General features: G+C 35.8%; 1 protein-coding gene across 1 annotated transcript in view; it reads right to left on the reverse strand.

The window, feature by feature from the left end:
- The window catches only part of LOC126766374 (uncharacterized), a 180496-nt gene that overhangs the window by 32499 nt on the left and 122540 nt on the right, over positions 1-25457 (reverse strand). The gene's annotated exons all lie outside the window — the stretch shown is intronic.

Genomic DNA, 25457 nt, shown 5'->3' on the forward strand with positions numbered 1-25457 from the left:
AATGGACCATTACCGCTGGTTTTTCCACCTGTATATTATACCGGCGGAGAAATATATCTGGGATCAAGTGAAGCATTTTCCGACACTCGTACATACTTTCGGAGACTTCGATTAAGCAAATTGACCTCAGGTCTGCACATGCCGGGGTTGAAGTAGTGGCTCCTTTCTTGGTTTAGCATTTTTCTTATTCTGGACGAGGTAACACTAACACTTAACTCATCTTTAGTTTTTTTAAGAAATAAAAGAACCTTTATCGGGCAAAAACTACAATTTTCCTCAACTGTGATCGCAGAAGAGCCTATTTTCGTTAATTTTTTTGGTCAATTTTCTTGCATTCGCAACTATTTCGGCAGAACTTCCGCACTGAATCATTTTTTTTAAACAATTTTTTGATGAGTTTTCTTTCTGAAGAGTGAGTAGAAGAGCGATATATTTACTAAAAAACTATGGAATCAGTAATCCTATGTAACTGCTTCCCTTGCCCTATTATTTTAAATCACAGCAAAAAACCACACTGTAGCACAAAAAACAATGAGTGTGGTAATTTTTACAAGAATCAATTTGGAATATTTAACAAAAAATTGCAATGAAATGAAAACGAAATGGAAATATTTAAATGACAAGAATATTTTAAGTGTAAAAATAACATTATCCTAATTTCCAAAAGTCACTGCTGTTATTTCGAACATAGTTGTACATCCATATATGAGTGGATAGATATGATTTTTATTTATTCGATATTGTTTGTGATCATTTCAAAGTGACCATCTTAATGATTTCTTTTGCTCATAGCCTCAGGTCAGATCTGTTTTGATGTCAAAAACACAATCGAAGGTTTGACACTGCCAGCCATAGGTGTCGAACTGATTACAAAGCATTCACATACATACATACTTACATATACCCATACGTAAGCCTCTACTGTTTTGTTACGCTCACCGCTCGTTGTTTTCGCTAGACGCCCACATTTTGCTGTATTTGTTGTACCTTAATGTTGTTGGCATACATGTAAGTATGTCACTGGGTTGCGCTACATACGCCGCTATTTAATTTATCATTAGCGACGGCGTCAAGTGCACATGCACTCAAAGTCAACAACGACGTCGGCACAGAGCACACGAGCTTTGACAGCCAATGCGTTTAATTTATTTACAAAGCAATTGCCAATGGCATTTCATGTTAAACGTTCAAGCTTAATAAACGCTATATACTGACTTATGTGCATATGCACATCTTCTACATAGTGTGTATACTCGTATACATATATGTACATATGTTTGTATTTACATGCATAAATATGTACATACCTATGTTATTGTTGCGCTTAAGTAATTGTACGTATGTATATAGCAACTAAGCTCTTGGGTCTGCATTTTCCCTTATTGTTTTTGTATTCAAGTGTTGATTATTTATAAATATGATGAACAGAAAATGTATATACATACATATGTACATATGTAGGTCTGTCGGCATATACAAAGCGATTAATTTTTTATTTTGCTCTAGACGGCGGTTAACGCGGCGGTCATGCTATGCATTTCTGTTGCCCTGTGCTTTTAACAAACAGAATTATTGTTAAATTATCCTTAATTTGTTGTTAAATAGCATTAACAACAACAAAAACAACAAAATAACCAAGCGCACTCATTTCGAATTAGTGGAGACTTATTGTGCAATATTACTGCACACGCTTTGCGCGAGTTTTGTTGAAACAAAATCAATTTTGAATTTGTGTAAGAGTAGAGAAGTGATTCTTAAGTTAAGAGGTAGCACATCTGGGGAATTATTGATCGATTCTTTTTTAAAAAAGACGATATTTTATCGCATTTTTTAGAGGATTTCTGAATTTATTATTTCTAAAAATCCATTCCAAGTTTTATATACATATATATACATATGTATGTTTAGGGTATGTGATGATGATGATCGTGATGACCTAAATAGTCAACCATGTCTGTATATACACGAACGACTAATACCATGTATGAGATATCGATAGGAAATTTTACACACGTACTTTTTTCTCCAAGGAGTTGCACATTTGTCGGAACTGCCGATATCGGACTTCTATAGCATATAGCCCCCATAAAAATCGAACAATTGAAATCAAGAGCTTGTATGGAAAACTTTTTCATTTGACGAGATATTTCCACGAAATTTGGCATGTATTATTACCTAAAGCAATTTTGCAATATCCGAAAACATTTTCCAAATCGAGGCACTATAGCATTTGGTTGCCATACAAACTGACAGATCAAAATCAAATTACATATTTCGATTTGTGGCTGATATTAAATAGAGCTTCCCACATAAATAATATTTCAAAAAAATGTACTTTGCTAAGTTGGTGGGACTGTCCTTAATTACTATGTCAAATATAGACGCGATCTATCAACTAGTTTGTTTACAGCAGCTGCTTAAGTCGGTAGACCTCCGTAGTGCGTTGCGATTTTTACAATGGATAAAAATATCGTTCGTATCGGTTTTGGTTGATATTTTGGGTATGTAAAGCGTTTTTGCTCGACTCGTCCCGATAAAGCTGAATTTTTCTCAATAAGAGTACCGTTAACAGGTATCTTTGGACATGCTTTATCATGCGAAATCCGATCCTACATGGAGACCATCATAACTGCCGATGAGGCATGTGTTTATGAGTTTGACATGCAAACAAGGCAACAATGATCGGAATGGAGAGAAAAACGAGCCGAAACAAAAAAAGCCATGCCAAAGTCGCTCAGAACGCTCAGACGGTGATGCTCATTGTTTCTTTCGATATTCGTGGTTTGATGCATCAACAATTTGTTCCGGAAGGAGGTTCTTTTGGCCGTATTGAGACATTTGCGTGAGAACATCCGTCGAAAACGGCCGGAATTGTGGAAGAATTCATGGATTTTACGCTATGATAATGCACCATCGCATCGAGCCACGATTGTCACCGAATTATTTAAAGCCAAAAACGCAAAGACTGATTTTTTCTTGTTCCTTAAACTGAAATTGCTGCTCCTTAGAATCCGTTTTCAGTTGATTCGGTGAAGGAGTTGAAGGCCATCCCAAAAAGTGGTTATGAAAAGTGTTTCGAGGACTGGAAAAATCACTGGCATAAGTGTATTGCATCTGGTGGGGATTACTTTGAAGGCGACAAAATAAATAAATACAATATTTTGCGTTTTATTTACAATTTCCAATAATTTTTCTAACTATAATTTGGGTGATTAAATACATACATAAATTCAACAGATACTAAAAGAGACTGGTCAACATATGATAAACAAGGTAGTTTGTAAAATATTATTATGTACTGAAAATTATAAATTATAAATCACTCAAATGTCACAATAACAAGGCACGAAACACGTGCACGACAGGCCAACATCTCGTGGACCAAGTCAGGTTTTCAATTGCACGTCAAAGCAACATAGTGCACGTTCACTCCAACCGGCCATTGTCAGTCAGCCTTTCTCAGCAAATTTAATAAAAAGAAAACTTTTCACTGAACGCTCGCAAATGTGTGTGCGCATATTTAAAAGTCAATTTCCGCACACTTCCGCGCTTTAACTCTTAACTGCCTGCGAGTTGGCGAGTTGTGCCGGCGTGCGGCATATGTGTAGCATATTGTGCGGCGCATCATTCACATGACACTTTGTATTGTTGTTATGGTCATTTTTATGTATTTCATAATAAAAGCTACAAAAGCGAGACAAGCGACAAACTGACAAGTAGGAAACGTCGCCCTGCTCACCATGTCGACGTAAAGGCAAGTGGACAGGACACATACCAGGCAGACGTAAGCAACAACACAATAAAGCAATAAATAAATGGGAAAAAACGGTCGGTCATAAGCGGTGACCCCAGTTTAAAAAAGGAAGGACATCAAAAGTTTTAAATCCCATCACTACTCATATGCGCACTCGGACCGGTGGTCGCCAACAAGCTGCAACTGGGTAGCCCATATACATGCATGCACATATGCTCGTACATCCCTCTTTATACAGCCGCCTTGATTTCATGTATTTCAAGTTGGCAACTTTCGCTTGCCCTTTTGCTTTTTCATTCACTTTGCATTTTATGACGCTCACATGATGTGATTATCGTCGCACATATTTCGTTTGGCTGGCGTTTGTGTTCCATGACTGGCCATCACCATCGCCATAACCTCCATTATGTGCAAGCGCTATTTCTGCTTGTTATTGTTGATTCATTTTATTTTCATTGTTCAGATAGCTTTTGCCAACAGTGACGAGCAAAGTTAACGCTGTCATTGCTTTTTATTTTTTTATTTTTACATTTCCCACGGGGAAATTAACAAGTAATATAAATAATAAAGGGTTCCCTTCCATGCACATCAAATAATTTCACATCTGTTATTGTGTTTCAAACGCCGTTATAGGTGAAAGCTTTCAATTAATAAGTCAACCAAATCACTTTGCAAGTGTTCGAACTCTTTGTTCATATCATTTTCTCAAATAGGTAAATTATCCTTAAATAGTTGAGATCGAGTTTCCTTGACCTGTAGAAATTAGGAACAATAGTATTTGTAAGTCAGCTTCTCCTCACGTTTCGATATAAAAAAATTTAAGCCGACACCGAAAGACTGCAGCCCAGATGTAACCTCTCCCGGACTTGTTTTGTTTCCTTGCCTGAAAAGGTCGATGAAAAGCAAACATTTTGAGAAGACAGAGAGGATTCAAGCAGCATGCACCTCGGCTCTCAAGGCTATTCCGGAGAATACCTTCCCCGACGCCTTCAATGCTTGGAAATTGCCCTGCCTAAAATTGCCTAGCGAGAAAAATTCTTAAAAAAAAGATTCAACTTGAAAGTTATTTAACATTTTTGCACCGAAAGCCCTGGTTTCTAGAGTTTTTTCACATTTGTTCTAAATTATAATAAATATCTAATAATAATAATAATTTGTATATAATAAATTTAGAAAGTTTCGAGCCTTCTTCCAAGTCATTGAAAATTTAGAATTCATAATAAACACTAAGCCAATTCGTTTCCGGTTTTTTATTTTTTAGCCTGATTTTCAGTTTGAATTCAACACATTTAGAGGCTTTAAAATTTCCTTCCTACACGCACGTATAACACACAGTCATAAATATCTCTGTTAGCTGGCGGGGGGCTCTGTTTTATTGTTGTTAAACTCTCACTCCTTTTTGTTATTGCGCGTGGATTTTTACAGGCGCTGACATTGGATAGCACTGTAAGCGTGGTGTGCGGTTTTGCCCGATTTTTCTGGCTTTCGCTGGCCTGTCTTCGGTCGCTTTGTTCTTAGCTTTTTATTTATGCTTTATTACATCGCTGTATTTTTCGCTCCAGCATCTCCATTTAGTCGCGCAAAAAACTGACTTAAGTGTTGTAAACAAAACTTATTATTGTTGCCGCTTTTAACTTTCGTTTGGCAGGCGCGTGGCCAAACCGGCTTAAGCCATAATTTATAAAAATAAATAAAATCACATTAAGTTACGCCGTGACAAGCGCCGCCTATGAGAAAGGCGTTTCGCCCATTTGTGTTGTGTGAGGTGTTTGCATACACATACATTTTTTGTTTGCTCTTTGTCTTTTTTCGCAATTATTTTTTATCCCACTCTGTTAAGGTGTGCTGAAAGGTCTCTCATATTTACAACCACCCACAAAAGAAGTGCCAATTCTTTTTGTATTTTGCATTGCTTGCTGCTGAAAATACGAGGGGGACCTGCACGTCGTCTAAGAAGGTGTTAAAATTTATGGGTAACATTCATCATATTGGAGTTAAGAGCACAAAAGAATATGTAAAGTTGTAAAAAGCAGTCACGATTTCAGGTTATCAATTTCGGCACACTTGATTGAAAATAACTGACGTATACTTTACTGCGCAGATTTTATTTGCTTCTCAAAACAATCAATCGAATGGCGCAAGGAAATTCATTTCTTACGAATGTTCTCCATTCGAAATTACGACATATAATATTCAAAATGCAGACAAAGCTCAAAGTGTACCGCGATTTATGTACTGCGGTTTTATTGTTATCACCATCATTTTTTAAAGACCTTTTACATATATAAATGTTGGAGTATTTGTGGTTCGAAATATGTGAGTTGATCATATGTAGGATGGAATGTGCAACATATATTGGGTAGTCGAAAAAATGTACCATTTTGGTCGACCTCTTTTTGACATTTTCCGCTAGAGACATTATTCCATCAAGGTAAAACTTTTCTAGTTTCTCGGCGAAAAACTACGACAAGTAATTTTCACAGGCTTTTCTTGAAGCCAACTTTACTCCATTAAAAATGTTCTGAATTGACTGAAACAAATGGTAGTCCGATGGTGCACGGTCAGGGATATATGGTGGATGCATCAAAATTTCCCAGGCAACCTGTCCCAGTTTTTGCCGAGTCATCAAAAATGATGGAAAGCCAAGGCCTTTCTGTTGATCAGTTCTGACCGTTTTTTTCGATTGCTTGGTTCAATCTCACCAGTTGTTGACTATGTACATATGTAGTATCTGTAGAATCAACCGTTTAACCAGGCTGAAGCAGCTCATAGTGGATGATTCTTTTCGAATCCCACCAAACACTCAGCATAACATTTCGAGACAAAAATCCTGGCTTTCCGACCATTAGTTGAGCATCACCAAGCTTGTTCCATGATCTTTTTCGCACATTATTGTCGTATTTGATCCCTTTTTCAGCTGCTTCTACCATTCGCTTCAGAAATGATTCGATTTTATTTCGTCTCAGCAAAGAATCCCAGATTTTAATTCGTAGAATTATGTACAAATATGAAATTAATTTTTTACGAATCTCCCATTCTTTGTTAATTTCTAAAGCTCCCTTACTTAGCATTTTTTTAACACGCCAGGGTTTATTTTTCTCTGCTTTAACTTTTAAGTTTGTCACTTCATTGTCACCCATTGTTTTGCACAATTGCTTTGTTGACATTTCAATAAATCATTTGTAATTAGGGTCACTTTTTTCTTTGTTTTGATTTTCCCTTCTTCGACCTCAAATTCCTTTACGTTGAATCTTTGTTTCGAAATAATTGAGACAAGTTGAAGGGCATGGAAACAGGAAGGAACCAGTAAACAGCATTCTGTGGTAATTCTTAATTATTTTCAGTGGGTTAGATCAAACTAGAAAAAAGTGTTTCCATGTGTTATTTAAGTGTTTGTGTTTTAAGGGAGACACCTGGTGTGAAATATTAAAATCTTAATCTTATTAAAATAGGTTATACCATTGAAAATAACATATCTAAATTTTAATTAAATATCTCAAATAGTTTTTGAGTTACATTCTTCTAAATTGTAGCAATCAGTTTATCTTTCAACAGTTTTACCCAAGAAGACTTTTCAAATTTCCCTACAGGGTTTCATGGCTTCAAAAAATCGTTTTTTATTGTTTTATGCAATTCGTAAGGTAAAACGTTTTTGATTTTCCATGAAAGGCCTTCGTGCCACACCTTATCGAACGCCTAAGCTCCATTTAGAAAAATAGCTGAACAGTACTCTCTCTGCTCAAATGCTTTCCTGATTTCGTTCGTAATTCTATTTACTTGCTCTACAGTGTCATGTTGAGCACAAAAACTATAATGGTATATATTATTTTCGCGGAGGAAAGGAGTCGTCCTTGATAGTAACACTTTTCCAAATATTTTAGAAATACAGGGTAAGCGACTTATTAGTCTGTAGGAAGACGGCTGTGTTAGGTCTTTACCAGGTTTATCTAACATGATGATCTGCGAGTTTTTCCACGAAATTGGATAGTATTCGAAACCAAGAATTGCATTAAAGAAGGAAGGGAAGGAGAGCACTTTTATAGCATTATTTGGTAACTCAATTATCATTTTTGGAGTAATATTATCGTATCCTGATGTTTTTTTCGGATTTAGCTCTGTTATGATTCTAGTAACTTCAGAAGTAGTAGTCCTAATAGACATAAGCGACTCATTAGCGATATTGGGCAAGGTTGGCAACTTAAAGTTGTTCTTTGGGCAATTGGGTTGAAATACCTTTTCTAGGTGATTTGCAAAGCAATTTGCCTTTTCCTCATCACTACGTACCCAATTATCATTTAGCTGTCTAAGACTTTTGGGCTTTTTAAAGGGAGTATAAATAGTTGAAGGGAAGCGAGTTAACTGCCATTCACGTCTAGCTTGCCTTTTCTCATTTACAAGTTTTTCTATTTCATTATTGGTGATTTTTCTAAAACCCACTGGTTTATTATTTCTTTTTGGTGTTGCCAATACAGCTGCATTAGTTATTACATCATTAAATTCTCTTATATTTTTATCAATATCTCTGCCTGGATTTATTGTGCAATCAATATTGATGTGGCCGCTGATATATTTTCTATACTTCAACCAGTTAGTTTTATGTGATGTTATCTATCTATATTTTTGACTACAACAAAATCTTGTTAAGTTTGGTATTTTTTTCTATCACTGGGACAGTATGACGGCTTACCAGGAGATATTATATCCAGCTTATTGTGCTTATTGTGCCACCTGCTAGGACGTAATTGATAGAAATATATTCCACGATAGTTTTTGCATTGAAAAGTACCGCCTTCCTCTGGAAGAACGGCCAGGATCTCTCAGCGATCTTTTCCCTACTGAAATGGAAGTTAAAATTTGAATCACAACTGTGTTTCAGAGTTTCAACATGGATTCGATCACATCCTGTAGACTTGTTGTTTTTTATACCGTTCATTGCTGAAAGGATTTCCTTCAGGAATAGTAATGTTGAGTTTATTCTGTTTGATGAACATTCTTGATCTGAATGCGATACAATTTTGTCGGGCGTTTCAGTGTTGGAGTGTTGAGTATTATTATTATTGAGGTCAACTATATAGTATCTTTATCTCGAAACTTTGATGTTAAGGTCGGTTGTCAAGATTTCTCCCTAACTACTCAAGCGATGTTAATGATATTTTACACAGGTCTTCGAGATATAATTTTGAAAGTCTTTAACAAAAGAATGTCGAGAAATCTTCACCAAAGTTTACCTTTTTTTTATAAAAATGTGTGTTGGAGGCACCACTTTTCCGAAGACCTTCCGGAAACAATGCTGTATTTGGCGAGTTTTGATTTTTTTGGGGTATAAGCCTGATAGAGAAAGCCAGTAAGACTGAAGGAGTGGCGTACCGTTTTTGACTCCATCGGTGATCGCGTGGAACCCGAAAATCTTCTTCTTTAGGCTGTCTAGGCACACTAGGTATGCCCCCTAAACATAATTTGTTTTGAATATTATAATTTGAATAAAAAACGTATCGACCCTTTTTATTTAAAATTAAAACTTTGAAATGAATACAGCGAACACCTTTTTATCAGCACGCCGTGTGCAAATTAAGCTATCGCGTCATGCCTTGAAAGCATTCGCTTTATTTATACAAGCATACAAAGCTATTCAAATTGGTTCACACATACTTTTTTTATTATTTCATTGAGTATAAAGCAAATGAATATAAAGTAATCGTAAGCTTGTTTCAGTAATAAAGAAGAGCGTGCGTGTGTGTGTGCTTTCTTCGGCTATCTTTTCAATTACCTCTTTCAGCAGTTTCTCCATTCAACCGCTCATTCATCATTTTGTTTATACGCTTTCTTCTTTGCTTTCTTTCGTTTGCACAGCAATTAAAAAATTTGTTTTCTACCGCGCCGATGCGCTTTTTTTAACTCCTCTCAGAGTCGCTCTATTCATTGAAGCATTCATTCGCAAATACACTCGCACGCACACAGCCACACACACACAGCGTGTATCGCGTTATTGCTTCATTGCCCTTTATATATTTATCCTCTTGATGCATGCTAATGCACTTTTCATTAATCAGAAAATAAAGGAAAATCGTGTGGCATACAGATCGTGGCACAAAAAGTGGCTGCCATGCGGGAAGTGACAGTTGCCACAAACGACATTTGTTGCGCTTCAGCGGACCGCTGACGCGAGACAGAAATGTCTTAAAAAGAGATGTGGCAGTCTATTCAATTTATTACATATATGTACATTAGGGTGGTTGAAAAAAAAAACGATTTTTTTGCTTGATACTAAGAAAAATAGGTCCTTGGACAGCTCTAAGGAAGTATCTCCAAGTATGAGCGCTTAATTGTAACGGAGAGGTCCTCCCCCGTCTTACAATTTTTCATTATCAGAAAGGAAAATTCAAATATCGCTTCCAACTATTTCACCAAATCCCTACAAGTATTAAGACTAGCAATTACATACTATTTCTTATTGGTTTACGGAAAGCTCATATCAAAGTTCACTAGAAATGGCTTTTTACACACGAAATACTAATTAGCACGCAATTCCCGGAGGACTGGAAAAGGAATGGCTCCTGTGCTATTCATGTAATTTTCAGAATCTCATTAAAATCAAATGAAAAAGAAGTGGCAGTGAACAGCGTGGACATATCATCGGTGATTATAAGATAACAGTAAATGACAAATTACGTCGTTTCGTTCGAGTTCCGCGTGCAAAAATATACTTATTTGTATATTCCCAAATAGAAATATAATGTGGTGTAGAAGAGCGCATAAAACAAACAGAAGCGGCAAGGAGAAGGCAGCTCGTAAAACGCAATAAATCTCATAATTTTCCACATCATAAAACAACTAATTAAAGCCATAATAATTTCTGACTTCCCGTTCCGCAACGTCAACAATATAGTATATAGGCGAGAAAATTAGCAACAACAGATACAACAACAAAAACCCAGCACAAATCAGAAACACAACAGCGAGTAAGACGAAACAGCAAATAGCCGCACATGTACAGGAGGCTCAGGATATCTCAACTAATAATGCTGAGCGCTAAACTAAGCAACCTGTGTCGGTTTGATGCCTCTAGAAAGCCGCCAGTCTCATAAAGTAATAGCCTCGGAAGTGTATTTATGGGCCAATATGTACAAGCACAAGTATGGTACATAGCGCTTAGTTGCGGCTTAGCAGCTGGAAGAGCGTTTCTTAGACAGGCAGTCAGTTACAACGCCAGTCAGTGTTTAGATTGACCTCAATGTACACTTCAGACAAAAGCCGCTAACATATGTACCTAAAGCTAGGAATTATGTGCAAATAACACATACATACACGCACATATAACAAGCATTCAATGTTTGGTGGCGCTGTTTAGTTTATTCTTGTTGTAGTCGGAACTGAATGACTACTGGCGTTGGCAGCTGTACAAGATTTAGCCGCCCAATGCAACGCTAAGCTTATAGCATCACGGCCACCTTGTCCCTATACAACTATAATATTTTACTTTATGTCTGTCGTGAGCATGTATATGTACGTATTCATTGGTACGCCATCATGCTGGCGCTTTATCTCTGCTGCTGCTCGAAGCTTTGTTATTAGGCTGGCGCAATTGACGCTGCCAATAATGAAATTACCGCACTGCGTATACGCACTTCAATTAGGCACCCAGTTAGTGTGTAGATACATACATATGTCAATGGTATAGCATAACAGTATAGTAAACAAAGTAATACCCTGGTATGCGGGCATTGAAATGTAACCATTTACTTGTTGTTGTTGTTACATACAGTCTGGTTACAGCAACGAGACTTTTGAGTGAAGCGAACTCGGCTTGCTGTGCTCTCCTAATTATTATTAATGTCTAACTCAATTTTGCAGCTGCTGTTGTTGTTGTTATGTAAGTTATTATTACATTTCGCACTAGCAATGCCAATAATCGACACTCAGCTCGCCGCAGCGGCGAGTGAAAATTACTAGCAATCACACCACGTGAAGAAGTGTTCAATATTTTGAGGTGCTGGTGAGAAAATGGATTATAATTTGGTATATTGAAATTACATAAATATTACACACGAATATACATACATATGTATTTTATTTCTTTATAAATTGCTTTACAATTGCACAAAATGATCAAATTAGACAGAAAATGATAGTGAAGGTGCATAAATTAACAAAAAGATGAAAGAACGTACATATGTTCAAAACTTGATTGGAATATCATACTAGAACTTTACATCATTCGTTATGTTATATAAATTACTCGAAGTCAAAGGTAAAGGAAAATTTCCGATTTTCAGCGAAACGGTAAGTTTACATAAAATTAGCTGAGACAAAAAGTGAAGATTACAAAATCATCTAAAAGAAGAAAAATCATAGAGTTATGTGTAGAAGTTCACGCAAGTGAGGAAAGTTCTCTGCGTGACATTCACTTGGTAGTGACTAGAAACGATTCTTTTACATATGGCTCAAGCAGCTCACGACTTCCGGTCTGACAGCAAGTATCCTCTGGGTAGCCAAAGAACATCCGTTTGAAGGCGAGCTAAAGTGAGAAGGCGAACCAACCCTCCCCAGGGTTGTGCGCTGGGATTGGGAGCCGCCACGTGAAAAAAAGATAAAAATATTAACTTTTGTTACAACGAAGCTCAGAATAACCTTCACGAATAAAAGAGTTTCTATACAAGAACTAGATTTTGTTCGGTCGGTTTGTATGGCAGTTATACGTTGTTGTGGTCCGATCTCAACACTGCTTTCAGATATTCTCGCATTACATTAAATAATAGTCTCTGCTAAAGTTCGTGACGATACTTTTTCAAATACGAAATTTTCCATGCAAGAACTTGATTCCGATCGTTTAGTTTGTATGGCAGCTAAACGTTGTTCTGTTCAATATTATATATTGGTCCCATATTTGCGGTTCCGACAAATGAGCAGCTACTTTTGGAGAAAAGGACGTGTCGAAAATTTCAGATCGACAACTCAAAAACTGAGAGACTAGTTCGCATATATACAGACGAAAATGTGGATATGGCTAAATCGAATCAGCTCATAACGCTGATCATTTATATGTATACTTTCTTTGTAGGGTCTCGGACGTTTACTTCTAGGCTTTACAAACTTCATGGCAAACTTAATATACCCTGTTCAGTGTATAGCAATTTATCAATACTTTTTAATCTACCATTGTTGAAATATACCTAGTAAGTAGTTACTCTCTAGAGTATGTTGTAACACACTCCAAATATCATCTTTTTCCTCTTTTTCAATCCCATATTTCAGTTAGTTACTTGGCCTTTGTATCTAACTACTATTTAGGCATATTCTTAATTAATTGGTTATGATTAATTCCACATAAATCCGTAGCAAATGCTTAGAGACATTCCAACACTACAGTTTTAAGCGCATGTGCGCTTATTAGTACGTACGAGTATGTACATATGTATTCTGGTATTTTCATTAATAAACTAATACCTCTTAAAGCAAGCAGTAATGAAATTGAAATAATCGGGATTTAATATGCAGAATAATCCAACATCATTTAGTGTTTGCATAATAAGCTCCATCAAATATCACCGTTCATTAAATGACGTCGGTATGATTACATTAAATTTATTAGTAAAGCTTTTGAGAATTATTCGAAATATTTGTGTACAAGAGGCAAATGTAAGAACCTTTTAAATAATAATGTTGCAAAGTCAAGTTCAAAACATGGAATCAGAGAGGCAAAGTGGAAAAACATTAGCGGTATTAAAATGTTTGAGAATTTTGATAGGCATGCTTTCTCAGCAATTTTCGTAACTAACCATTATTTTATTTTTGAATATGGAAGCAAAAAGAAGTTTTGAGAAATCACATCAACGAATGATGATAAGTTATTATAGCGATATTAGCTGAGGAAATATTCAAGGTTGTAGCGACATTGTGTTCATCCAAGATTTCTTAAGACAATTATAGGTTTCAGTTTATTTGTAAATGAGATATCGACATGTGTTTTCTGAAATTAAGTATAGGTTCAGCTGTTGTAACAGCTATTTCGTCGTATTTTCTTGTTTTTATATATTTCTTTAATTAATATGAAGATATCTCTCGCCTTTGTCCCAAAATTGGACACTGATAAATATTATTGTCAAGTACTATGTCTACCATAATGATTATAGCATCTAATGAATCAGCGACACAAACAACCGACGTAAGCAGAGGTACTCCTCACGGAGGCGTCCTTACCCCACGAAGTGGTAATGGCGTTAAATAGAATACTAGGTACTTCAACTCAATGAAGAAGGGGTGAAAGCAGTAGCATATGTAGACGACGTAGTGTTGATGGTTTCAGGGATATTTATTTCCTCAATCATGAAAAGAGTTCTGCGAAGCTGACACCTGTAGGCAGCTAACAATGGGCCAGTGTTAACTTTAGTAAAACGGAACTGAACTTTTTACGAATAAACCCAAAAAAACCGAATTTAATCTTTACTCAGTCGGCGGTACAATAATTCCTTTTTATCCCACGGCTAAATACCTGGGGGTTGAAATCAATACCAAACTGAATTGGAATATTAACATTGAAAAAGGAAGAATATAATACTTAGCAGGAACTCAACTCAAACCAAATATATTTTAGTTATGTGGATGTATAAGGCCGTCAATAGACCAAATCTGACATACGATGCTTTGGTTTAGTGGCCAGCAGTAAATAAATACTATAGACTAAATGGAGTACGGAGAGCAGCATTTGCAGGCGGGACCAGAGTTATTAATTCATGTCCGATTGATACGCTCAATATACTCCTGCATCAGCTGCCCCAGACGTCTTTAATCGGAAAGAAGCGGCAAGTTCTGCTTTACGAATAAAGGATTTAGAAGATTGTCACAGGAAAGATTATGAACAAAGCGCCTTCCGGAACAAGCTAAATTTAAGTAAGTCAGACTATTTTCTCAAAAGGTTAGACTTCAATAGCCACTTCCGAGTGAGGACACCCCCTGTATATGGTACAGTTATAGTTTGTGGTGTCCTATTGAATAAAGAAGAGACAATTTGGAGAATATTTGCTACAAATGGGTCTGCTCTTTAACAATATTTGCCCCAGCTGCAAGCTAAAAGAGAACAAGGACACCGTTTTTTACTCTCTCTGTGAATTTCCTGCTTTAACACAAACCAGATACAAAATACTTAAAACTTTTCAGGTACCAAACCTTAAATGGCTGCCCACAAAAAGCTTATCAGATAAGTAGTTTCATTGAGAGCATGAAAATTTCAGCGCAAAAGTAAAAAGAGGACCTACCATCAACAAACTGACGCAACCAGCGGAAATTGAGCTAGAAGTGGCGGCACAACTAACTGCCTCCAAAGTCCGACAGCTATTTAATGTGAACACATGCCTTTTGAAGCTTCAAAAAATATGGATTTAATACTATTGGCTTTAATCCGTTGAACTGAAACTTCTTTTATCAATAAATGATCTATAGACGTTATCCAGAGCTTTCGCGGCTCTATTTAAGAGTACAGCCATACCTTTTTTCATTTTGCTCCTGCAATGTGTCGCTACAGAGTATAATAGTTTTGTTCACCTAACGGGTGTACGTATCACCTAAAAGTAATCGAAATATATATGAGGTTGCATATATCAGAATGAGGAGTCGAAACTTTGGTACGCACGTTCCTTGGCAAGAAGTAGGAGTTCTTAAATGAGCGTAATTGGACCACTGCCACGCCCACAAAACGCTATTAATGATCATATTAACCAAAAAAGTGTCATAACTAAACACTTATTTACAATATAACATAAATACGATACAACATAAATTGTTCAAGCTAGGAATCGAATACCGAATACAATAATAACATCTCTGTGTATCACAAATGGGTTGAATCGGTTCAGAACTTTCCTAAGCCCCCATATTATAAAGATTTTCGAACTTTCAGGAACTTAATACCGCATATTTCGGCCAATATACATGTATGAGTTATTTCAATGAAAATGAGGGAGTGTGTTCTACTCATAACATTGTATTTTTGTGCCTAAAATAGATAAAATTGAGGGAAAACTTGACCCAACCCCCGTATAACTGATATCAGGATTTTCGAACATCCGACTGACTTTACTCCATGTGATTAGTGATTGTATGTGAGATATTTTATGAAACCGAGGGAACATTTTAGTAGTATGTGGTATTGGCAAAAATAGATAAAATGTGGTCGAGACTAATCTAACTATCATATGCTACATATAATGATTTTCGTTTGTCTAACAAACTTTATGTCGAATATATCAGTCAGTTTATGATTTATATTGTATATTGTATATTGTATATAGTATATGCATATGTTTTTAATATAAAAAATTGCTTGAATTCCTATCCTCTGATTGACGTTTTACACCTTAAGGTATTTCTCTGGCTTTGAATCCTGCAAGTTGCAAGAATATAAAATGTTCCGTTGCACTCGAACTTTTTCTACCTTACTTGTTTTATTATATATATATATATATATGTATATGTATATGCTCAAGCTCGTTAACTACAAACTTTTTAATGGCTAAAATGGCTCGCATGTTTGATTAGTTACGCTTATTTATTTATATCGGGTTTTGTGCTGAAAAGGATACCTTTTAAGTTCTCAAATATCTATGACACATATGCTGTTTATCTATAATAAATAAATGAATCAGTACATGAAAGAATATTTAAGGAGTTCTCAAAAAACCGCACCAAATTAATTTTGTTATAATTTTGGTTAAGCTTGAATTTTATAAATTATATGTTTATATAATATGTTGACGGAATATGCTATTACTTAAAATCAAATTTCTTAAATTTATATTAGAATTTAATAAAGATTTTTCAGCTGAGTGCATTTATTTATTAGTTTTCCTAAACCAAGACAGATTACAATAAAGGAAGCCTTTTTTCAGCATGGTTTGCTAATAGATTCTTTTCTCAGTGTTTAAAGTTTGAGAACGCGATTTGCTCTATTTTCTAGCACACAGCAATTGGTTTGGGCAAATGTTTATTGTTCTGATTATGAAGGCGTTTACCTTCTCGGACCCACAAGCACGCATCTTACTTCCTTATTTTTTTTAATATTTTCTTAAGGCTCAAACAAACACACCGCCCACAAATAACTTTTTTGTTTTATTTTTTTATTTTACTGTGTGTGTGTAGATGCGATATAATCGAGGCGAATGGTAGTACAAGCAGAATAGTCAATTTACAAATTGAACTTCAAATCAAATTGTTTGCTTTCTGTCAGACGTAACAAAGTTACAACAGGTCAATGGGACGCCTGCGTTGGTGACATAAAGGTGACACAAGGTGCAATCGAATGGACCTAACAACCGAGCAACAGAACGAACGTAACGAAAGCAAGTGAAGCGCAACGAACGCGTGCCAATTGACCCGATTTCTATCTATTTAGGATTGTGTCTGTATTTGTATTTGAATTAGTGTTTTTGTGTCTGTTTACATCAGCAAGCGTTTCGTTGGCTATTTGTTTTTGTTTGCTCAACTTTGTAACGATTAACTTGGAAGTTGTCAAAATATTTGCGCACATAAACAGTAGACATATGTATACTATATATGGGGATGTGTGTGCAGAAAAAATTCCGACATCTTTTTGGTGATGTCTCTTTTATTGTGCGATAACATCTACACAATGTTGGCTGTTTACTTGGCGATTTGGCAAATTGCGCACAAATGTATTGGATACACATGTCGCATTCGAGATGACATAAGGACGAATTTGTTAGACGTACACACTCACACACGCACGCGCAAAAGGTTATTTTCTTTACGGCAAAACTTTGGGTTCGCAATGGAAACAGACGATTTAAAGAGAGATATCTCTTTGTGGTTTGATCAGGTACTCGGAAAAATAGCTTCGATTGTGTATCGTCCATTTAACAATGACAATATTCTGCTAATTACCAAAAATCGCTTTTAATGTCGAACTATGTTTAAAGTATTTAAGTCATTGATTTTTCTATAATCTTGCAACATGCTGCTACAATACAATGATCGAAATAGATATAGGGATAAATAAATATATCAGAGCCCACAGAAAGTTATTATTGCAGATAGGCGTAATCGGTCCATTGCTAGGATAAAAGCATAAAACGATAATTTGGTACAGAGATCACAATTGGAGGGACACCTGTGTGCTGCAGAATATTCAAAAGTGGGCGAGGCTCTAAATGGCTAAATGGCTACATATTTTCGACGGTTTTCAAGCATAAATCGGCCGATTACGTTCGATATACGTACGAAATTCAGCAATCGTCGCTGGCTTGTTGGCATAGACCATAGACGGCGTCAATTGACTAGACCGTTTCGTGACATAACATGTTCACCAAACTTGGTTTTCAGTAAAACAATTATATTCGCCGTGGGGCTTGTGGCGTTGTTCTGTTAGAACCACATATTCTCCAAGTTCATATCATCCAATTCGGGCCAAAAATATTACGTTATCCAGGTGCCGGTCTTGATCATCACGGAAGAAGTACGGTCCAATGACGCCGCTGGAATATAAACCGCAGCAAACCGTATTTTTTTCGGGATGGAGTACGTGTGGATTGCTGCCTGACCAATAATGCATATTTTGCTTATTGACGAAGCCATACAATTCTTTCGTATTGCGCCTGTGGAATCAAATTTTTCCACTAGACGCTCAATTTTAGATTTGACAGGACAATTATGACGACTATAATTTGGACGTAGCCCTCTTAAAGTTGAAGCCATTGACTCCGAATTTCGGTAGTAAATTTTCTTCCCGTGGTGAAATGACAAACCTTACCAAAGAGAAATGTCAAAAGAGCAGGAAAAAATATGACGTCGTTTACTGTCCCTATCGGAATTTAATTATTACTAACTTTTGTAGCGCTTCTATTGCAGAACCCGTTAGTATAAAACTCAAGCACCAATGAAATTAACAGAGTTAACCTCTGCACAAATAGTAGCCCCAAGGTGTTACATTTTACACCCAATAATTGTTGAAATCGGATTATAATTATTCAGGGACCCAGACATCAAATATGTGGACCCTGATTGATAGCTGATTTTTTACCGAATATATCGGTCAATCTGTGAGGTCTAGTATGAAAATTCGGGGAGACTATTTTTTTGATGACAGTATGCCTCTGTGCCAACAATGGGTAAAATCGCGTAAAAACTTCCATAGGCCCCATATACATAAAACAAATATTTTACAGTACCTTCCCTGCTGCGATTGTGGAAGAATGAATTTTAATTAATACATATACGAAAATCCCAAATATCACTTTACCTGGTATTTAAAAGTAAGTGTTTTTCAACCACAACAACAAAGCAGGAAAGAGGAAAAATAATGGTGTGTTATACTGGTATCTAATTTACTGTTTTTAATTTACTCTACTTTTGTGTGTCTGTAAAAAAAATTGATTTTTAGGTTTTCAATTGAGTTTTATATTTTTATTGTTGATTTTTGCTAATAAATTACGGATTAAGGCTATGGAATTTATAATTTGAACTTAAGCGCATGATATAATACCATATAATTGACACAATCTACTTAATTTGTATATTTAAACTTATTTGCCAATTAAGCATTCACGCAATAAAAACAACTAAATAACAGAGTACGAGTAATTAAAAAAAATATATAGTTTTTTAATTTTTTTTTTTAATTTTAGTTTTTTAAGTCATAGCTGACCAATCAGCAATGACAACTACAATTACAGTAAAATTCACTGATGACAGCAGGCAAGCAGAGCTGGTGCTGGGCTCAAATGACAAATCACAAAGCGACAAAGTGACCGGAAACGGAAATCGGAAGTGGCAGCTGATTAAAAATTCCATTTTTTATGACTGTTGCATTTTTTGCGCCATAAAAACTTAATAAACTTTTTTAATATTGACTATACTATATACTATTAAGTTTTTCCACATGGCTCATTTCAATATAATGTGAATAATTTAACAAATTGCATTACAGCCAAAACCAATATGTGATGGTTATGTAATGATATAGTATTTACAGACATACTTGAATGAATACATACTTATGTCCATACTCACATGTATGACTACGAATTGCCACGATGTTAAGTACTTTGTATATAATTTTTATTGCAGTTTTAATTTTATTTTAGAAGCTTCGTTTCTTTAGCTCAAAGTGAAACCAAAATTTTTGAGTCTTTTTAAGAAGACAGTTTGTCTTATGAATTCATAATAAGAAAACAGCACCGAAGATTTAATAACTATACAGTTCGTTGATTAAAAAAAGAGAATACACTGCAGCAATCACAAACACACACACACATACGCATGTATATATATTTAATGCCCAAACGCATGGCTTTGCATAAATTATATGTGGGCGTTCATTATGCGAGTGCAGCAAACGAATAAGTGAATTGAATTAATTAATAAAATTCAATTCATTTGTGGCTTTTGTGGGCATAAAACAAATAGTCAAGCACCACAACATAAACAAAAATATCAGTTCAATGCAATGCAATGCAGTGTACACATACATATATATATACATGCACGCAAGTAGACTATATAAACTCTTGCGCCACACCCACACAATAAAAGTTAAAATGGAAAGCAAAAACTCGTGTACTAAGGTTCTACAACTCAATGGGAGTTAAAGTTGATAAATAATGCAAAAAAGTGTGTAAAACCGTTCCCGACGCACCAAACCAAATCAAACCAGAGCAGTTCAACTGACAGCTGACAAATTGTCATTTATTTTGCCATTATATTAATTTCACATTAATTAATAATTAATTCAATTAACTACTTGCTTATTGGGTTCGATTCGGCGATTCGTTAAACGGAAGTTTTACTGAGTGATGAAAGTTTGCCGATTGTACAATTCATGTGAAAAATAGTATACACTGTACAGTAGAGCGTGTTGATTTACAGGGAGCCAAAAACAGAAAAAAAATCTACGGATCATATTGCACAGCTTTGCCTACGAGACTATGGGGCTAAAACTGATTTCGAGCCAGCAATTTTCAAGGCGAAGTGTTTTAAGGATCATAAAAGTTTGTTCCTCAGTTTTTCAGATAAAAAAAATCAATCCATACACACTGAACGATCAAAATGAAGTACTTGTGTGTTTTTATTTGATGAGATATCTTCTCGAATTTTATTGCTAAAAGCAACGATATAATCTCTGAAGAAATTGTTCAGATCGGACCACTGTAGCAAATAGCTGACATACGAACTTACCAATCACAGTTGTGTAAGGTATTGTAGTTTCGGTGCAACCGAAGTTTAAGTTTTTTCTGCATTTTTTCATTTCCAGTTTCGAACGCACAGAGCAGCGGAAATATGTGTTGTAATTAGGTAGCATTATGACTACAGAAATAAATGTTTTCAATTATGATAATGAGAGTGACTGAAGCGAGATTGTTAAGCGAAAGGGGGTGCAAGAGCGAAAAAAACAAGAAAAAACGTTAACTTCGGCTGCACCGAAGCCATGTACTATACCCTTACCAGGTGCATTTCTTTTAGTAAATATATGTTCAGTTTGTATGTCAGCTATATCTTATAGTTAACCGATCTGAAAAATTTTTTCGGAGATTATATTATTACCTTAAGCAGTAATCCATGTCAAATTTCGTGCAGATACCACGTCAAATGCGAAAGTTTTTCATGCAAGCCTTTGATTCCGAAAAAGGCAGCTATATGCTATAGTGATCCGATCTGAACAATTTCTTCAGAGATAACATTGTTGCCTTAGAAAATAATCTGTGCCAACTTTGGTGAAGATACATTGTCAAATTTGAAAGTTTTCCATACAAGAACTTGATTGCGATCGTTCAGTTTGTATGGCAGCTATATGTCATAGTGGTCCGATATCGGCCGTTCCGACAAATGAGCAGCTTCTTGAAGAGAAAATGACGTTTGAAAAATTTCAAAACGATATCTTAAAAACTGAGAGACTAGTTCGTATATATACAGACGGACAGACAGACAGACGGACATGGCTAAATCGACTGAGCTAACATACTGATCATTTATACATATATCTACGACGCTTCCATCTGGGTGTTACAAACTTCGTGGCAAACTTAATATACTCTGTTCAGGGTATATTTATCCATTCTTCCAGAAAAGCATTTGCGGAAAGTCACGGCATGAACTCCACCAAAAACTCACCAACACTGTTCCCCGAATAAAGTACAAGTTTTTGCTCATGTAAGCACAACTGAAAGTATTTATTGTGCCATCAGGCAAAATGATATTCCAAAACAATAAAGGAGATTTCTATCAACGTATACAAATGCGCTGGAAAGGGTGAAATTTTAGAAGCACGTTAACAATAAAAGAGCTTTGCACAGAATGGGTAAGCCAAATTCGAAATATTCAACTGAATTATTGTCACATAGTTTAGACATAAATTTTTAGAGATATTCAATATTCATTTGCATATTTCGCCGATGTCGCACTGTGGTCGATACAGACGTGAAGATACAGCAACGTGAGTATTGCAGAATTTCTTTATGCAAAGAGTTTCTCAGCTATGAGGGGGAGTGCAGAGATACGTTAGATTACCCTTTCGCTTTCGTACACTCACACCCCAGTCATGTAGCGCTGACATAATTTATTGGTTGTCGCAAGTCGGGGCCATGCGAATCACAATTGCTTCGTGGCGCAAACAAGTGGACGCGCACTCACCCAATAAAAACTCAAGACATTGCTGACTACCGTAATTGGTGTCTTATCACCAACAAAATTCCTTTGGGAGCAATATGCTGCTTTACTCGTTCGGCGATCGCATTGGAAATGCGTGAAAGTTGTAAACAAGTTACTCAGTTAGGTCAACTATCTAGTATACCATAAATTGGCGTCCTCTTGGACAATTTTTTCTTGGTTGATTCATATTATTGAGAAATTATTCAAAAGTATACTTGTACTACAAATTAAACACAACAAATCGTTAGGCAATAAATTTTAACAGAAATAAGAGATCTTTTCTTAGTTGCAATGAGAGAGGGAAATAAACTGTTAACTTTTGGAAGAGCTTATATAAAATAGTGAAGTTAACAGTTGTTAATTTAACTGTCCCCCACAGTTACACTTTTTATAGCATAAAAGAGTATATGTAGTATAGTAGTTTTCTCTTAGTCCCGCCAGAGCAATATGAAAATCATAGTGATGCCTGGGATAAAAAACATAAAACATCCTGTTGAAGGTATAAAAATCATATTAGGGAAAACCAAGGAAGGCAATAGAAGACAATAATCTTTAAAGGAAACCAAATATTCAACAAATTGTGGTTTTACCTAGCCTTTATCCCTGAACTGTTTTACTATTTTATTAAAAAAAAAGTAATAATAGGTGCAGTTTAGGCATGTTTTAAAGAAAACTATATGAGTAAAGCAAATTCATCTTTTATACAATGTTTGTGCACATATAACTTTTCTCTCAAAAATCTTCTCCTTTTAAACTCCTTTCATATAGTGAAAGCCAACTACCCTGAAATCATTTTTTTTCTAATTTTAGCACAAACTATGCATATTACTCCGCAGTGCCGCCATTATGAGAAAACTTTCTGAATGACAATAAAACTGTCGTCGACTTAATTTTTTCCGTGTCCTCGCAGTTGTGCGTGCGAAGTTCAAGATGAAAGTGATAAAGCCAAAAACAAGGTTTCGGCAAAGTTGCTGTATTACTACAGAAATTTGTAGTTTTAGCATGTTCAAAAAAATTACCGATTATGTAATGCTAAGCACTGACTGGGATAAAATAACTGAGATAGTTTTAAAGAGTTGGGAGCGCGTTTTTAATATTTAAAAGGTTTTAGAAGGAAGTTGAATAAACTATATAATACAAACAGTTGATGTTTCGAGAAAGATTTGTTACAAAAAATGGTCATAGCTTTTACGACCATATAAATTTCTTTATCATATAAACAGAATTCACACAAAAGTACTCGCTGTTTACGGAATTCGTAACAAGATCGTTTATATAGTTCATAATTGGACACCAAACTTATTACAAGAAATAAATAGTGAGTGGCGATAATTTCAAGAAAAAGGTCTCCTTATTTTTTATTATAATTTATATGCTGTGTCTTCTCAAATATAATAATAAGTTCAGTCTATGTTTTCGCTAGTAACAATGGATTAGCAACTAAAGTATACCTCGCGTGTTTTTGAATCGGTAAATTTTTTTTCTGTAAGTTGGTAGTACTGTTAGTGATATCTATGCTAAATTTCAAGTCAAAATATTCATTAGTATTTCAGATACGTGTCGTTTTGTGAGGCTCTAAAAGTGAATTCTTCGAGCTTTATTATGGCTGAATTTATTGAACAAAGGTGCGATAATGCACCATCTAATACTGCATTGGCTATTCGTGATCATTTCTCCACATTTTCAACTAGTATCGTGCCGCAACCACCGCATCCGCCTGATTTACCTTCGTGTAACTTCAGACTATTAGCAAATTCATATGACCACTCCGAGGACACCGTTTTGACTCAATTGAGGATATAAAAGCTGAATCGAAGAAGGCTCTGAGGATTTTTCCAAGTGCTATGATGACTGGAAAATTCGTTGCCATAAGTGTATTGCAGCGGGACGGGATTACTTTAAAGGAGATGAAATGGACAAAACTCACCTTTCAATTTGATCACAGTAGTATACCGGGTTCTAGGCCATAAGGGCCTAAGAGATTGCCTAAAGTGCCATCCGTCTGGCTACCGAACCAGTACAGGAAGAAATACGGAAGTTACTAAAAACGATATACAGCAGAATTTCCGAAAGAGCTGATCAGGTCAAATTGGAATGTCTTTCTGAACAGCAGGATCGCTAAGATCTTGCACATAAAACCATCCCAAGGAAAACATACATGCCTTTACGCACACGGTCCCGAAAGGCGACCATGACTGCCTAAGGACAGGTCATAACCTACTGGCATTACAGACGACCTTGATTGGCATAATTAACGACGACACATGCAGAAAGGCTGTTTTGTTCACACTATTGAGGGTGTTTTTTCATAGCGGGTCCCAAACACTGTGCCCGAGATAATTTCGTCTATTTTGGAACCAGCATTAAGGGGCTATACCATTGTGGCGCATGAAAAATTAGGCGATTTTCGTGAATCTTTTTAAGAGAAAGTACGCGATTGTATATTTCGAACTTCTTTGACCGTAATAAGGTATACTTTGAGCTATATTTTAAGATTTTTGGATTACAAAAATGTTAAAAAAATAACGTAGGTATGGGCTGTCTTCGGAGGTGCCAAAAAAAGTGCCCCAACTGCTGACATGATTCCGGCCGAATGAGTAGCTGAAACAAAAAAAAATCAAAAAGTTATTAAACTTAAAGATATTTCCTATACAGTGACCTACGATTTTTGAAAAATATCAAAAATTAACAAAATGGTGTAATTATGAAAAAAAATCGCTTGTTTCATTGTCGTTTCGAGAAGAACGCGGTTAACGTTTCACTTATATATGTTTGCACCTTCGAGCGGTCTCTCTTTAAAACGCTGCCATCCAAAAACTTTACAAAATATATAATAATAAACTATCGATATTATAAAAAACTATCGAATAAGCAAATAAAAAAATTTTTTTAAACTGCCACACTGGTATAGCCCCTTAACGTCAACAACAACGTCAGCCTCGAAATCCAACGCAGAATAACTTTTGCCATTAGGTCCTACTTGGGACTGTGTGGGCAATTGAGAAGTAAAGTCCTCTCCCGACGAACAAAGATCAAATAATGCACGTCACTC

Source organism: Bactrocera neohumeralis, unplaced genomic scaffold, assembly GCF_024586455.1.
Source record: "Bactrocera neohumeralis isolate Rockhampton unplaced genomic scaffold, APGP_CSIRO_Bneo_wtdbg2-racon-allhic-juicebox.fasta_v2 ctg100, whole genome shotgun sequence".
In the NCBI taxonomy this organism is placed as follows: Eukaryota; Metazoa; Arthropoda; class Insecta; order Diptera; family Tephritidae; genus Bactrocera; species Bactrocera neohumeralis.